This window comes from Medicago sativa, chromosome 6 (assembly GCF_051527215.1).
Source record: "Medicago sativa cultivar Bolivia chromosome 6, Bolivia_mono, whole genome shotgun sequence".
NCBI classification, from domain to species: Eukaryota; Viridiplantae; Streptophyta; class Magnoliopsida; order Fabales; family Fabaceae; genus Medicago; species Medicago sativa.
Genome location: NC_140754.1, coordinates 9662001 through 9678302, shown reverse-complemented (window position 1 = coordinate 9678302; position 16302 = coordinate 9662001).

Sequence of the window (16302 nt, the reverse complement as noted above, 5' to 3'; positions counted from 1 at the left end):
AATTTTTATTTTATTGTAACGAATTTTTGTTTGCAACTTGTGATTACTTTTCCATCAACAAAAAAAAACTTGTGATCACTATTTTTTTACCGAAAGGATAATTCTCTACAACTTGTGATTACTTATTCCTTAAAAAAATCTTGTGATTACTTATTATTTACTTCATAGTTATCCAAAATATTGTTACAAACAATTATCCGTAATACATTTTTTTTTTAAATAAATAAATTAAATTTTGTGAAATGACCTTTATGCACATAAAATTAAGGAGATTATGAGTTTTAGTAAGGACGATTATGAAATTTTGCTATACTTCAATTTTTATATATTGTTAGTTGACGTATAAATAAATTCACGGATTATTCGAATACGAATATTTGATATGCTACGACTGATGTGATCACTAGCATATCAAATTGTCTGCAAGTGATAAGGAATATTGGTAGCGGTAGTTACTTAGGCCTCCCCTCTATGGCGAGTCGAAATAAGAAATCTATATATTTGGTAGAAAGTAAAAGCTTTTAATTTTCATCATGATTAGTGTCTGTTGCAAGGAACTATAGATTTCCACCATAATTCATGATACATAGATGCACATTAAGACATTACAACGTGGCACAAATTTTCGGCTATTAATAAGGCATAGTAGATTACCCCTCCTCCACAACAATTTGACTGGCTCAATGTTCCATATATATTTTGCATATTCATGAATGGTAAGGTCACTGCTGAACTTAGACGTATGATTTTCACTGCTGAACTTGGTACTTCGTAGTCTTTTCATACACTAGTATGCATCACACATTTGTGTTCCTTGACGTATTGTTGAAAGCTTTATTTATAATGGTAGTTTAAGTCTCTATGCTTCTCAAACGTCCGATGTGGGATAACTTACCGTGCTATATAATTAGCTTTTGCTGCATAATTGTATTTACCGATACATTTGAACACCATTGTGGATGGCTTAGGAAATGAATAATGGTGAAGATTTTCTTCACTGCTGCTGGATATGTGGGGGGTCCAACAATGGTAGGATATTACTGTGTACTCCATCCCGTTTTTATGTCAACTCAATGCACAACAAATCGTTATTAACATTCAGCAAAAGTGGGTGAAGTGGAAATCTGCCAAGAATCGTTGTGATAGAGCAAATTCCAAGGTGAATAGCAGAAGCAGCACGCATTGGCAGAGGCCTGATCCGAGGTCCATGAGCATAAATAGTTATGGCTGTTGTACCCGTGGATCAAGGTTCCGATGGTGATTTTATTAAAGTTCTATCAGGTTAGATGGATCTAGAATTAACTGTTCATGAAGGCGAGCGTTGGGATTATCGAATGCTATGAATTGGGTCCTTGGCTTGGGGCCGCACAACATGACATTTCAATGTGAATAATGCAGGCCATTCTAGAGGTGTAGCCATTTCTGAGTTTAGTAACATTAATACTAATATCAGGGGAATTTTAGATTTGAATCATAACTTTTAAGGTAAAGTTTATTCGACGAATATGGTAGCCCATTCTCTATCTAAAGCGGCCATTTCTAATCTAGTGGTCAAGTTTATGATTTAGTTTCTTCTTATATCCATCACTATTGTGATTGGATGACTACGAAAGGATACTACATGACATGTTGTGTACGAAAGAAACTCTTCTGCTACTAAGACTCCTTTAGTATTCCTAGTCAGTTGCATCAAGTAAATCTCCTCCTCTCGGTTCCAAGTTGTATTGATCCTAAGGTACCAGAAACAGCCCCTATTTGTGAATCCTTAAAGGCAAAGGTGCTCTAATAGATAAATCACTCATTGGTGGTTTCCAAGTTGTATTGATCCTAAGGTACCAGAAACAGCCCCTATTTGTGAATCCTTAAAGGCAAAGGTGCTCTAATAGATAAATCACTCATTGGTGGTTTGAATAATTGAATCATCCTTTAATATGTTAATGATTGAGTGGTAGTTATTGATTTGTGTAAAATTTGTATATCTTCTGTTTTTTGTTTCTTGTATGGTAAGTTATTCAATTATGTTGTTGAGTGTTCTGTCTGGAAACCCTTTTGAAATTTCTTGGATCTTGTGTAATTTAGGGTTAAATAAATCTCAAGTTGTTATTTTTTGAAACTAGGGTTAAATAAATCTCAAGTTGTTATTTTTTGAAAACTATGTATCTAACTCAAGGAACAACTAATATGCTGTACCAATCACATCGTCCACTAACAGGGGACCTTAAAGACATAGAAATATCTCAAATTGTTTTTTCTCGAGTGAATGTTGGACTTGGATTGCGCACGGTCACAATCTCACGCATTCATATAGTCGACATTTAGTTGGATTGAGATATGATGGTGCATAAACATGCAATCTAGACTGTCATATTTCATTTTAATTGCATAAATATGAGAATTACAATCAAATTCTTAAACTGATTTATTCATGTTTCCGAAACAAATGTCAAATTTAATTGATTCAAATTAAATTTGGCATTTGATCTCGGAAACATAAATTATTTTTGAATTTATCCAAATCCAATAATTAAACAAAGGCTCCTCAACAATTAGGATACCAAACAACGTTGACTCACTGTGTTCCTTAGCATTCGTTGTATGCTTTATATATATAATGTAGTTTACATCTATAAGCTTCTCAAACTTTCAACGTGGGACTAACTATATATATATTCGTTCTAAACTTGTTTGACAAAGTAAATCTGCATAGCTTTTTTTATTCTTTTTTTTTTTGTGATAAAACAATTATTACTACTGACACTAATATTATAATGTTAGCAATTTTTGTGAGTACCACACTATCCTTCTTTATGACATCAATCCCCCGATCATAAGTATAATGAGAAATGTTAGTAACACACATTCTAACACACACTTTCTAACACACTCTCTTTGATTGATTAAAATTCACATGGCCCCACCAAATCATGTGAGTCCCATATAAAAATAAGGAGACTAGGAAATTAGGAAAATATTAAAAAAAAAATGTATCCCCAATATACAACCCCCAAATAGGAGATATGAGCAGCACTTAGCTCAGATAAATGACCAAGGGTTAAACTTGAAACACTTCACAAAGATAATGGAAGTCATTGCATTAAAGAAAATGTCCATCCGTCGAAGATATGGGTTTGGGTAGTCATCGATGTCTTGAAATCGCGCAATGTAGCATGGAACAACAATCAAATTCCTATTGGTAGAGTTATCTTAGTATATCGTGATTTGGAACCTTCCTTGCTACACATAGACTTATTGTCTCAGACTCGTATCTTACCCGCTTAACATAAACCATTCATATAAGTAACTTGTCTTAAACTTGAACACTCAGGATTTGCCTTTTAACTGGAATCCTACCGGAACCCAGGTTTGCCCTGCAGTGCTTACTTGCAACTTAAAACATCTTTTCATGCATACATAAAGTTCAATTGGTAGTGGGAATGCATTGAACTAGTACTTAACCCCAGGTACTAGGTTCGATTCCCACGGGAGGCAAAAACACTACTATAGGGGGGTAGTGATTAAGCTTGTGAGTAACAGTGTCGGGGGTCGTAAGGCGAGACCGGTGCCACCAAGGTGTGCATGCAGGACCCACCCTGCAGGGCTGTTACAGCCAATGTCTCAAAGTCCGACAAAATTGTTGTAGAGCATATCTTATTGATTGAGTCAATTTAGTTGTTGTTGATTAATTTGTTTGATTCTGATTTGTATAAATTTGATTGCGATCATCCTATTCACTTGTTGTATACTATTAGATCTACTCAGCGACTTTGTTAAGATTAATCAATGAATACAGTCAGCACGTATTCACAAGAAATTACATTGTATATCATTGTTGGCCGAAAGGGTGAGACGGTATTTTGTCTCATCGTTCAGAGCATCAACTACACCATTGGTGACTTCCTCAAAAATCAATTTTGACTTGTTATTTTGCTTGTTATACTCAGTAACATCAAAATTACCAATATCGATCACATGTGGATCATTGATGTCGACGGGGATAGAATTAGGTGATGGTATGGCTTGATTTATGGCCAATGAGGCAAATAAAACAAAGAGGATAAGAACAATGGATTGATATCTCATGGTGCTTGTATTGTGATTGATATCTTCTAGCTTCTCAAATTATGTTTGATTCAATGAACCTTTGCCAGTTAACTTGTTATATAATACAACACCACCGGCCAAATCCTATAACTTATTAAAATGTAGACTTAAGTTTTCTTTCTTTTTCAATTCCAACTAAATTTTCTTCAATTTCCACTAATTAATTAATTGCCACTTATTGCATTCACCTCACCCATCCAATAACAATTTCTTTTCCCCAAAATCCACCCTTAACTTCGAAAAACAATTCAAAGTTAAGACCTCTAGCTCTTTTGATAGGAGGAGACATTGCAAATAAGTAGTGATATTTTGACAACTATTTTGGTACAACCTTTGAGACAACTTTGTTGTTCTTTTTTCTCATTGGTCAAAAACAATAGAGAGAGAAAAAGGAAGAGAGAGAATAAAAACATAATGTGAGTATGAGAGAGAAAGTTGTACTAAAATGGTTGTACAAATATCATTTCTCATTGCAAATAGGTCAAATTGATGTATTCGATCCTTATTCCGACACTTTCTCAAACATTTCTTTGAAATAACTAAAAAAAATTATGTTAACTGATTAAAAAAACACCACTCAGATTGTGATATACATCCTACTCAAAAAGTATAAAGTCACTTTTTGTGACATAAGTTGGAATGTGGTTTGTAAAAGAAATATAAATCAATTTTTTTGTGAGTTGTTGGAATGTGAGTATCAGTCCAACAATGGCAGTTATTGCATTAAAGTTTCCATCTGTTGAAGAAGCAGTCGTCGATATCTCAAATTGTTTTGTTTCTCGAGTGAATGTTGGATTTGTATTGCGTGCGGTCACAATCTCACACATTCATATAGTCGACATTCCATTGGATCAAGATAGAATGGAAACATGCAATCTAGACTGTCATATTTGATCTCTAATTGCATAAATGCGAGAATCATGGTCAAATTCTAAAGAACCAATCAAAACCAAGTGTAAATTATTAAAATTTTGTTTCAGATTATATAATCCAAGCATATACGGTACTAAAAAATAGTTACAAATTAAACAACAAATGATTGAAAAAATGTGACCTAACCTTTTATTTGGGTGTCGTAAAGGTTTGAAATGTGATGATATGAATGACACATTGTTGGGTAGTTTGGATTTTTTTGATTTTTTTTTTGGCTTTTAGGTTGATATTATTGGGGAAGTTTCTTATAAGCATGTTTCAATGTATATAATTCGAAAGACTTTTTTCAAACAAAAAATGAAGGAAAAAATACAGGAGGGGGGAGGAGGGCTAGAAATGAAGAAATAAGTTTTTAATTTTAAAATAGAGCAATGATATTTGTACATTATTATAAAATAGTTGCACAAATATCATTTTTCTTTATAATAATAATCGACTTATAAAACCAACTCGTAAATCTAATTTTATTTTTTAAAATAACTAATATTAAACTGATTTATTCATGTTCCCTAAACAAAATGCCAAATTTAATTTATTTAAATTAAATTTGGCATTTGATCAAAAGAAACATAAATAATTTTGAATTTATCCAAATCCAAAAATTAAACAAAAGCTTCTCAACAATTAGGATGTCAAAACAACATTGACTCAAACTTTACATATATAACGTAGTTTACATCTATAAGCTTCTCAAATTTTCCATGTGGGACTAACTATATATCCTTCTAAATTTGTTTGACAAAGCAAATGCGCATAACATTTTTTTTTCTTTTCTTTTTAGTTTTGTCCTATTTTGTAAATAAAAAAAAATATATCCCAACATGAATTGGAGACAGTGCAAAAAGACAGTGTGGATGACACTAGTTCTTAATCATGCAATTTAGAAGATTAGGTTTCAAAGTTAATGAAGGTGGAGCCAAAATAACTAGTATTAACGATTCAAAAAGTCATAACCACGAGAAAGTTTAAATATAGTCAAACAATCATATCATATATTTTAGACCCACAATCCTTTGTGAAACACAAAACATAACTTTTATTTCTAAATGATCATATAAAACGGGAAATAAGTGCAAAGGTTGTGTGGCTCCTCATATGATCCAAATGGTTTTTCCAACACAATGGCTCCATAATTGTTAGAAGCTGAACCATTGTTGGCAGAAAGGCTGAGGCGGTATTTTGTCTCATCGTTCACAATATCAACTACACCATTGGTGACTCCCTCAAAAATCAGTTTTGTCTCATTGTTTTGCTTGTTGTACTTGGTAACAACAAAATTACCAATATCGACTACATGTGGATCATTGATGTCGATGGGCTAGAATTAGGTAATGGTATAGCTTGATTTGTGGCCAATGTGGAAAATAAAATAAAGAGGATAAGAACAATGTCAATTTTGAATGTAGCTTCGTAATGTATATGATTTGGGCATAATCACACGAGGGTTTGTAAGTTAATTTTAAATTTCGAACAGGTTCTTTGTTGTCAAGTATGTTAAGTATGTTGCATGTTAGAACCTTTATTTTACAAAGATGAAATCTCAAATAAAATAAAAGAATTACAGGGGATACACCGGAAATAACCTATATTACAGGGATGAAACACTATTAACCCTAATAAAAATATCAAGAATTTTGCCCAAATTTCATTTGGCGTCTATGTATATATGGATCGATGAATCATACATGCCTGTCTTTCGTTATTGAGTGATTCCGCCTTAGTCTGCATTATGACCCATATCTAAAACGTAACATATCCAATCTTGATAGTTCCCAAGGAAAATATCTTTGGCTGCAATGGATTCCTAGCTCAAAGGATTTCATCTATCAATGCAATGTCAGCAGTTTGCGAAGCTACCTGCCCAAATGTTAACCAAGTTTTCACCAAATGTTAGCTTCCAATGCTTCCTTGGCTCAAAGAATTTCACCTGTCATTGCAATGTCAGCCTTTGTGTGCTACTGGAGTAAATTTTAACCAAGTTTTCTATGTTGTTGGTACCGACACAAGAATTGGACCGAAGTTCAAAATCTTACTTCCAATGGTTTACCAGTAATCTCTGAATATTCAAAACAAAAGATGCACACAGTGTTTGTATTTTAAGTGAATGAGATGAGTTTAAGAAAATTGATTTTAAAAAGCAAAAGATGCACATGCACACGGTGTTTGATGGAAGGAACGTTGTTGATTGTGATAAATAATAAGCCACTTGATTCATGGCTCAAAGATATGCCTGTTTTGGCTCTTACAGATAAATCACTCATTGGTGGTTTAAATAATTGAATCATCCTTTAATATGTTAATGGTTGAATGGTAGTTATTGATTTGTGTAAAATTTGTACTCCCTCCGTCCATATATATAACCACCCATTTGACTTTATTTTTGTCTCTAAATCTAAACCCCTTTTCAAATTACTAGATGCATTTATTTTTTTCCTAAACATACCCCTAATTAATACTACTAACTTATCTTGAAATTTAAAAAGTCAAATTTAATACATATACAAACAAAGGACAATATGGTAATATTAACACACAAAACAGACATAATAATTACGCTAACAACTTTTCTTAAGAAATGTGAAAAAAGTAAAGGGGGTTACATTAAGGGACGGATGGAGTATATCTTCAGTTTTATGTTTCTTGTATGGTAATCTTGTTAACGAGTGCCCCCGGGGCACTCTTTAAGCATGCTAAATAAAGTAATTATTCTTTCAAAATTTAAAAGTTTTCAATTTTCAATGCACTGATTACACAAACTTTTATAAAAAGTTACTACTTTGGATCCTTAACCAGTGCCCCAAAGGCACTAGTTAACATTTCCCACGTTTCTTTGATCTTGTGTAATTTAAGGGTAAATAAATCTCAAGTTGTTATTTTTTGAAGGGAAATGTTAACTTGTGCCCTCAAGGCACAAGTTAATTAGTCAAATGTAGAAACTTTTTATTGGAATTCGTGTATTGCATTTAATTTGTTGACTTTTAATTAGTTGAATGCACAAATGTTAATGAAATATTTCTATTTTAGGATTGCTTAACATGTGCCCTTAGGGCACAAGTTAACATGACCCTTTTTTGAAAACTATGTATCTAACTCAAGGAACAACTAATATGTAGTCCCAATCACATCATCCACCTATAGGGGGACCAATTTAAAGACATAGAAATATCTCAAATTGTTTTGTTTCTCGAGTGAATGTTGGACTCGGATTGCACGCAGTCACAATCTCACGCATTCATATAATCGACATTTAGTTTGATCGAGATATAATTAATGGTGCATAAACATGCAATCTAAACCGTAATATATAACGGTGCATAAATACAAGAATCACAATCAAATTCTAACGAACCAATTAAAACCAATTATAATTTATTGAAATTTTTTCTCAGATTATAATCCAAACATATACGATACTAAAAATAAATTACAAGTTAATCAACAAATGATTGAAAAAATATGACCTAACCTTTTGTTTGGTTGTCGTAAGGGGTTGAAATGTGATGACATGGACTAAAATATTTTAAGAATGGCACATTATTTGGTGGTTCAGATTTCTTTCTTTTTTTGGCTTTTAGGTTGATATTCCTGGGGAAGAAATTATGACTGCTTTTAGGTTAATATTACAATGCTTTCAAGTTTTTAAGGAACTTCCAAATTTGTGAAGAATTCACACGAAATTGCATATCAGCAAATCGTGAAGAATTCCATAGTTTTAAAACTCGGCTCGGTCATCGACTCGGCAGGGGTATTGGGTCACTGGGTCAATGGTCGAACCACTGAGTCACTGGTTGAACCGCATGACTGAATCGGATTAAACCGGATAACTCGGTTAGGTGGCCCGGTCTTAAGATTAATTTTTTTTTATAGATATTTAACTAAATTAAAAATATATATCAAACTATATTTATACTTTATTTGTTATTTGTAAAAATATAACAAACTAGATTTATACTTTATTTGTTATTTGTTGAAGTTGTAGAACATAAAGATAGAAGAATTTATCTTATATCTATCAAAAAAAAGTTATTTTTATAAAAAATTAATGTTAATTTCTAATTTTCAAAAACATAACATTTCCCTTTAACAAAAAATATAATTATCCAAAAAAAAAGTAAATAAATAACATTGATTTGTAATTGCCGCACAGTGCAATTTTACGGTTTCAGGCTTTAAGTTCTTTCTCTCCTTCCATTGACAGAACGTCCTTAAATCTTTCTTCTTCTTCTTTTAAGTATGCAAGCATTGAACCGGACTGTTCTTTAAACCGGCCGAGTCACCGGTTTTGACCGGTTTTAAACGAGCCATGCCGGTTTACACCGGTCTAATTGCATGACCGATCCAATGAGAAGCTCGAACCGGATACCCCTCTGGTTTCCGATCTGACTGGTCGGACCGGCCGGTTTTTACAACTATGAAGAATTCACACAAAATTGCATATCAGCAAATCTAGTTTAAAAGTTACTATTAAACTAGTTATTATTTTTTAAAAATTATTTTAATACTATTTTACCCCACATTATAGTGGAGCATAGGCATTTCCACAAACAATCAAAAAAACTAATACTCTCTCCGTCGACCTATTTAGAATATTTGCACTATTCATGTACCATGCTTTGACTCTATTTTTCTACTAATATATAAAAACAAAATATAGCATATAAGATGTTGTTAGATTCGTCTCGATTAATATTTTCAAAATATCAAATTTTCGTAATTTTTTCTACTAGATTATTAAAGAAATTTAAATTTAAAATTGTGCATTGGCATACGTGACAGAGTCAACTAGGTCAAGTAATATGAGACAGAGGGAGTAGATATTAAGAATTCTTTATCCTCTGAAAAGGTTGAAGAATGTTTTCAGAAGATAAAAAATTCATTAATGCCTAGGTGTCTTTCATACACTTGAAATGCATTACAATTTTGTATTCCTTGAATTAGTGTTGTAGGCTTTATTTATAATGGTAGTTTACATCTCTAAGTTTCTCAAACTTTCGATGTGGGACAAACTATGGCTCTATAAATATGTAGTGACTATCGGTCAACTTGTGGTCATGGATGGAAGTTTATGTCATCATCAATAGAGATTGCATGTTTTATATAAATCTGAATTCTTCTATGATCTTTGTTGCTCTCGGTAATTGTTTTGTGATTCGAAAAGAAAATGAGCAAATAATCGAGGGTTTTTAAATAAAGGTTCGTGACCGCATGATATAACGGTTTTTGTTATTGTTGAAACTACAATGCAATTGCAGATGAGGCAGCATCGGCTGCATTTTGGTCGCCTTAATTTTGACTGTCTGTTATGTAAAACTATCTGTTATACCCTAATTTTGGACCTAAAAATACTTATTCAATTCTTCTTTTCTTGCATTATAATTCATTTGATATATCTCTGATCAGTTACATCTTTCTCTGCATTTTATTTCAATATTACTTGCAAAATTCACATAAAAGGGTATTTTAGTCATTTCCTGCATTCAACTCATTTTAATCCTTGAAAATTGTTTGAGTCTTTTAAATTGGTTTGTATAAGTCCTTGTTTCAATCTCATGTCAAAATTCATTTCAGAAAATATCAGTTAAGTCATTTTTTAGTCAATATAGCCCCTAGGGGCATTTTAGTCATTTCCTGTGTTAAAATTTCTTTCAATCTTTTAAAAATTTGTTTAAGTCCTTTCAAATAGTGTGAATAAGTCTTCATTTCAATTCTATGTCAAAATCCATTTTAAAAATTGCATTTGGAGTCATTTTGGGTCAGTTTTGCCCCTAGGGGCATTTTAGTATTTTCATGTGTTAAAGCCCTGTTTAAATTCTAAAAATTGTCTCTGAGTCTTGTATAAGTTCTTGCTTTAATTCCCTGTTAAAAATCCATTTTAAATTTTCATCTGAGTCACTTTTAGTCGTTTTAAGCCCCTAGGGGCATTTTGGTCATTTCACATAATATTTCTGTTTCATTTTAATCTGCTTTGTTGTTTTTAATCGTCTCGCTTTACGTTAATTTTTCAATTTACTTTTTCAATTCAATTTTAGTTTTAATTTTCATTTCGGTCCTTGTACTTTTGGTATTTGCATTTTAATCCCTTTTTAAGTTTGTTAGAGTCCAAGTGCCATGTGTCCAAATGCTATTGGTCCTTAAGAGTTTGTTACAAGTCTAGTGTCACATGTCCCACTCCAATTGGTCCAAGGCTTACCACATCATCTATAAATGGGTCAAAGCCAAGTCAAAGTACACACATTCATTCATTTTACACAAAATCATAAAAAAAAATCCATTTTCTTTCCCTCTTTTCTTTCTCTCACGTAACAACTTTTCCTCCACCATTTTTCTCATCCCTAACCAACTTCCACCACCTCTAACCACCACTTCCACCACCATAACAACCACCCTAACAACCTCCTAACATCACCTCTAACCAACTTTCTCTCTCTTTTCCTTCCCTCTCCACCGTAACAAACACATTCCAACCCATTCCACCACCACTCCACCACCGTAACCAACACATTCCACCACCACTCCACCACCCTAACCAATTTAAACCACCATTCCAGCCACTCAATCACCATCAAAGACCTTCATCAATCATCTTAACACAATACTGCTTTTCGATCTCAAACAACAATCACCAAAAATCAGCAAGCTAAATTCATGGAACAAGAAGGAATCGGAATTGAAACACGCACAGAAGAACGAAGCTGAAGCAGATTGGAATCGAAGCAAGTCACAACGGAAACGAAGAAACAGAACGGGAACACCACAAGCTTCATCAAATCCAGAATCGAATTCAAGGAGTGAGAAAAGCTCGAGATCGCAAACACCTGCAAACACGTGAATTTCGACGAAGCTCGGTGCGAGGAACTGGAACCGTGAGCATGTTAAAAATTTGATAAAGGCTCATGTAAATTCCCTTGTGATTTTGTGTCAATTTTTGTGGAGTTTTTGCATGCTTTTGATTCCAATATTTTGCCACATTATGTTGATACTTAATATGCAAATGTGTGATGTGTTTACTTCTGAAAATTGTGTTTGTTTGGCTGTTTTTGAAAGTACAAATTGTGAATTTCTTGTATTGTAAGTGATGTGTGTTGTTACAATGGGAAATAATGTGTAAAGTGGATTTGAAAATGCACTATAGGTCTTGGCTCATATTTGACTTTATAATTCTCATAATGTGGCTGGAATAAGCCATTTGAAAATTACCATTGATATGAGAATTTTAAGTCTTAAATTTGCTTTGATGTTATGGTAATCTTTCAAGTCCATTTTCCCATTTTTTGCTAAAGTTTTTGTTACTTTTCGGTTGAGTTTTGCTCATTTTGTTATGCAATTTCTACTTGCTTTATTTTCCATATTATATCTTGTGCTACTAATCTCTTTGTTCCATGTTTCATACATCATAAACATTCCATATCTCATTCCATCTCCATCTTATTTCTTGCACTTTAAGTTTCACCAAAGATTAGAATGTAATAATTAGGACTTTTTGTACTTTACTTTCATGCAATTTTAATTTCTTGCAAGACCATAGCATGTAAACTAGGGCATGATGTAATAAGGACAATGGACTCTAATGATGTACACCGACACAAGCACCGACACATGCACACACATCACTTTAAGTATATAGCTAGAATATGCATGTTTAGATGTATGTTTAGGATTGTATGTTTAGATGAATGTTTAGGCTTTATACTTAGTGATAGACGTTTGGCAAGTGCACCAAATACTATCGAAGTAGTAAAAATATCGATCCCACGAGGACTGTTTTTAACTTCAATAATTCAACTTCGTTATATAATTAGGATGTATAAAGTTTATTTTGTTTTGCCACTAGGCAGAAGATTTGGTTTGATTTTATGAAATCAAATAAAAGAGAATAGATTTGATTAAGAAAATATGGAGAGAGATGAGATCAGGTCTTCGAATCCTCTATGTTTCCCCTAATTGGTTACTGCACCTATTATTACTAATGATTCTCTAGTTTCACGATAGTTAACAAATTAGCCCTAATCAATCCCTTGAGTTAGGACCCTCTTTTTAAACTACAGCCCCTAATTCCTTAGGTGGTCTAATAATCATCAAAGGTTTAAGCACGTTAACCTAATATCACTAACAAACGATTATCCATTCCTAGACTAACCATGTTTATTAGAACAATTCAATTAGGTCTAAGTCGAAAGCTATGGTCAGTAGTCATTCGTTCTCACAAAATCATGTTTATATTTGATCAGGATATAAAAAGCATTAAGAACAATTGAATTGAATGAAAACTAGAATATCATTAATAAGTAATAGAGTTTCACAGCAACATGTATCAATTAGGGTTACATAGATTCATCTCTGACCTAATCTCTGAGAGATTTAGCTACTCATAATCGAGTTTACAAATAGCATAATCAATGAAATAATTAAAACATACATGAATTGGTAAAAGGATGAAGAAATCGCCCTTCTAGCCGTCTCCGATGTCTCAAAATCGCACTTTGCTCTCCAAAATCGTAACCCTTGTTCTTCAGATTGAGTGCAGTATTTATAGAAGTCATGGGCCTGACCCATCAAAATCGCGCCGCGCCTTGTATAATGGCGTGCCGCGATTTCCTCTTTACAGGAAGTGTGTAATTTTGCTTCAAAAATCGCAGCACGGCTTGAAATTGGCGTGGCGCGATTTCCTTCGAACAGACTTCAAATTTTAAGCTTTTTGCACTCCAGAACAGTATAAATTGCATGAGAACTCTATCAAAATGTCACAATAAGTCCCTAATATTACGTAATGACAGGATGTCATCACAACCCCAAACTTAAACCATTCCTTGTCCTCAAGGAATTTGCTTGCAACAGTGACAAATGACAGTAAAATAACAGTTACCTGACAAAACGATAGTACCCAAAAGTTCATTCTCCTTCTAGCTAAAGATGATCTAGTTTGACTTGTTCGCATCCACCAATTCACAACTCCTCGCATCAAATTGAAACAGGGTTCTACCAGTCGACATGCAGGTCTACATATTACCATACGCTTGAAAAGTTTCTAAATATCAATCAAAGTCAATATCATTACACACTTTTGAGGTCTTTAGGGTTATAACGGGGCTTAGGTGAAAGGTGGGATACATTTGGATAAGTAGGCTACACAAAATTTGAGTTAGGCATTCCTACGGAAGTTAAAGCACAAAATTCAATCCTTCAATCATTCACCTTGTGGAAATACAATCAATGCAAAGGTACTAGAGAACATTTTTAACATTTAGGGACAATCGAGTTTGAAGTTACTCGGATTTTAAATGTTTTGTCCCTTTTTCATCATTCAATTTTTTTTTTTGATACACCATTTTTGTGTGTATTTTGACAATTTCATATTTCTTTTCATTTTTGTTCTCTAATTCTCTAGTACCCCCACCCCAAACTTAGTTGGTTGCAAATTCCAATAGCAACCCCAAACTTAATCTTTAGCAACATTCTACAATGCCTTAACTCAGAAAATATATTAAGGGACAAGTCTTAAAAGTCTCTAGGCTTGTAATGTAGTTTGTCACCGAACAAAAAGTTCTAATCCTACCGGCTCACAATTGGTTAAGAAAGGATAAATTCAACAAATTAAAACAGGGTAGGCTTCAAAAAGGCTCACAGGACCAAGCACTTTTGCCTCAGTGTGTAATTGACAAAGACCAATCAATAATAGAGAAACAATGCAAGTTCTAGAAATGTAGTTGCATGGAAAACTAATCTAAATATAAGTAAATTGAAAAACAAGATTTGGCAATGAACCTTATGGCTGAGATTTCTGGGAGTATGTGACTACCTAGCAACGCCGTACACTTCGCCTTTGAATCAAGTCACCCCTCCTTTAGAACTTTTGGAATAACGTTTCATCAAACAACTATTACTAAACTGGAATAAGTCACATGAAACAAAACAAATTCATTAATAATAAACAAGTGCAGGAGCAATTACAATAGGGAAATAAGTTCAATGGACTTCGACATTAAAAAGAAAATAAAGAAAATAAATTGAAAACAAAGTAAATCTAGTGGGTTGCCTCCCACTCAGCGCTTCTTTACCGTCACTAGCTTGACTGATACGGATCCTCAGAGGTCCTTCAGAATGAGTGCCACCCTTCCTTTTGGTAGGTCGCCACCTAGGTATGGTTTAACTCTTTGTCCATTTACTTTGAAACTTCGATCTCCTTCAGGTGTCACTAGTTCAACAGCTCCATATGGTGACACACTTTTGACCAAGAATGGTCCAGACCATTTTGACTTGAGCTTCCCAGGAAACAGCTTCAACCTGGAATTATACAACAAAACTAGTTGTCCACAGTTAATATCCCTAGACACTAAGTTTTTGTCATGATACCTTTTTGTCCTGGCTTTATAGATGAGCGCATTTTCATACGCTCTAAGCCTCATCTCCTCAAGTTCATTAAGTTTCAAAATTCTTTTCTTACCAGCGGCTATTTGATCAAAATTTAAGGCCTTAATGGCCCAATAAGCTTTATGTTCTAGCTCGACTGGAAGATGACATGCCTTCCCATAGACTAACTGATAGGGTGAGAACCCAAGATGGGTCTTAAAGGCTGTCCTATATGCCCACAGTGCGTCATCTAATTTCCTAGACCAATCTTTCCTATTTGACGCAACTGTCTTCTCCAGAATCTGTTTCAGCTGTCGGTTTGAAACCTCTGCTTGACCACTAGTTTGTGGGTGATAGGGAGTTGCAACTTTGTGCTTAATGTTATACTTTTTGAGCACATTTTCAAGAAAATTATTGCAAAAATGCTTCCCCCCATCACTGATCAATACTCTAGGGGTTCCAAACCTAGTGAAATTATTCTTTTGAAGGAAGTTGACAACCGTTTTGGCATCATTAGCAACACATGGTATCGCTTCAACCCACTTTGTGACATAATCAACACAGACTAGAATATGGAGATAAGAGTAAGAGGAAGGGAATGGTCCCATAAAATCAATACCCCAACAATCAAATGGTTCAACTTCAATGATTCCTTTTAGGGGCATTTCATTCCTCTTTGATATGTTACCTGTCCTTTGGCATCTGTCACATCTTGTGACAAAGTTGTGGTAATCTTTGAAAAGGGTGGGCCACCAGAATCCACTTTGCAAAATTTTTGCAGCTGTTCTTTCTCCACTGTGGTGGCCTCCATAAGCTGAGCTATGGCAGTGCCACATGATACTATGTGCTTCCGCACCTGCAACACAACGTCTAATCAAACCGTCAGTACCTACCTTAAACAGATACGGGTCATCCCACAAG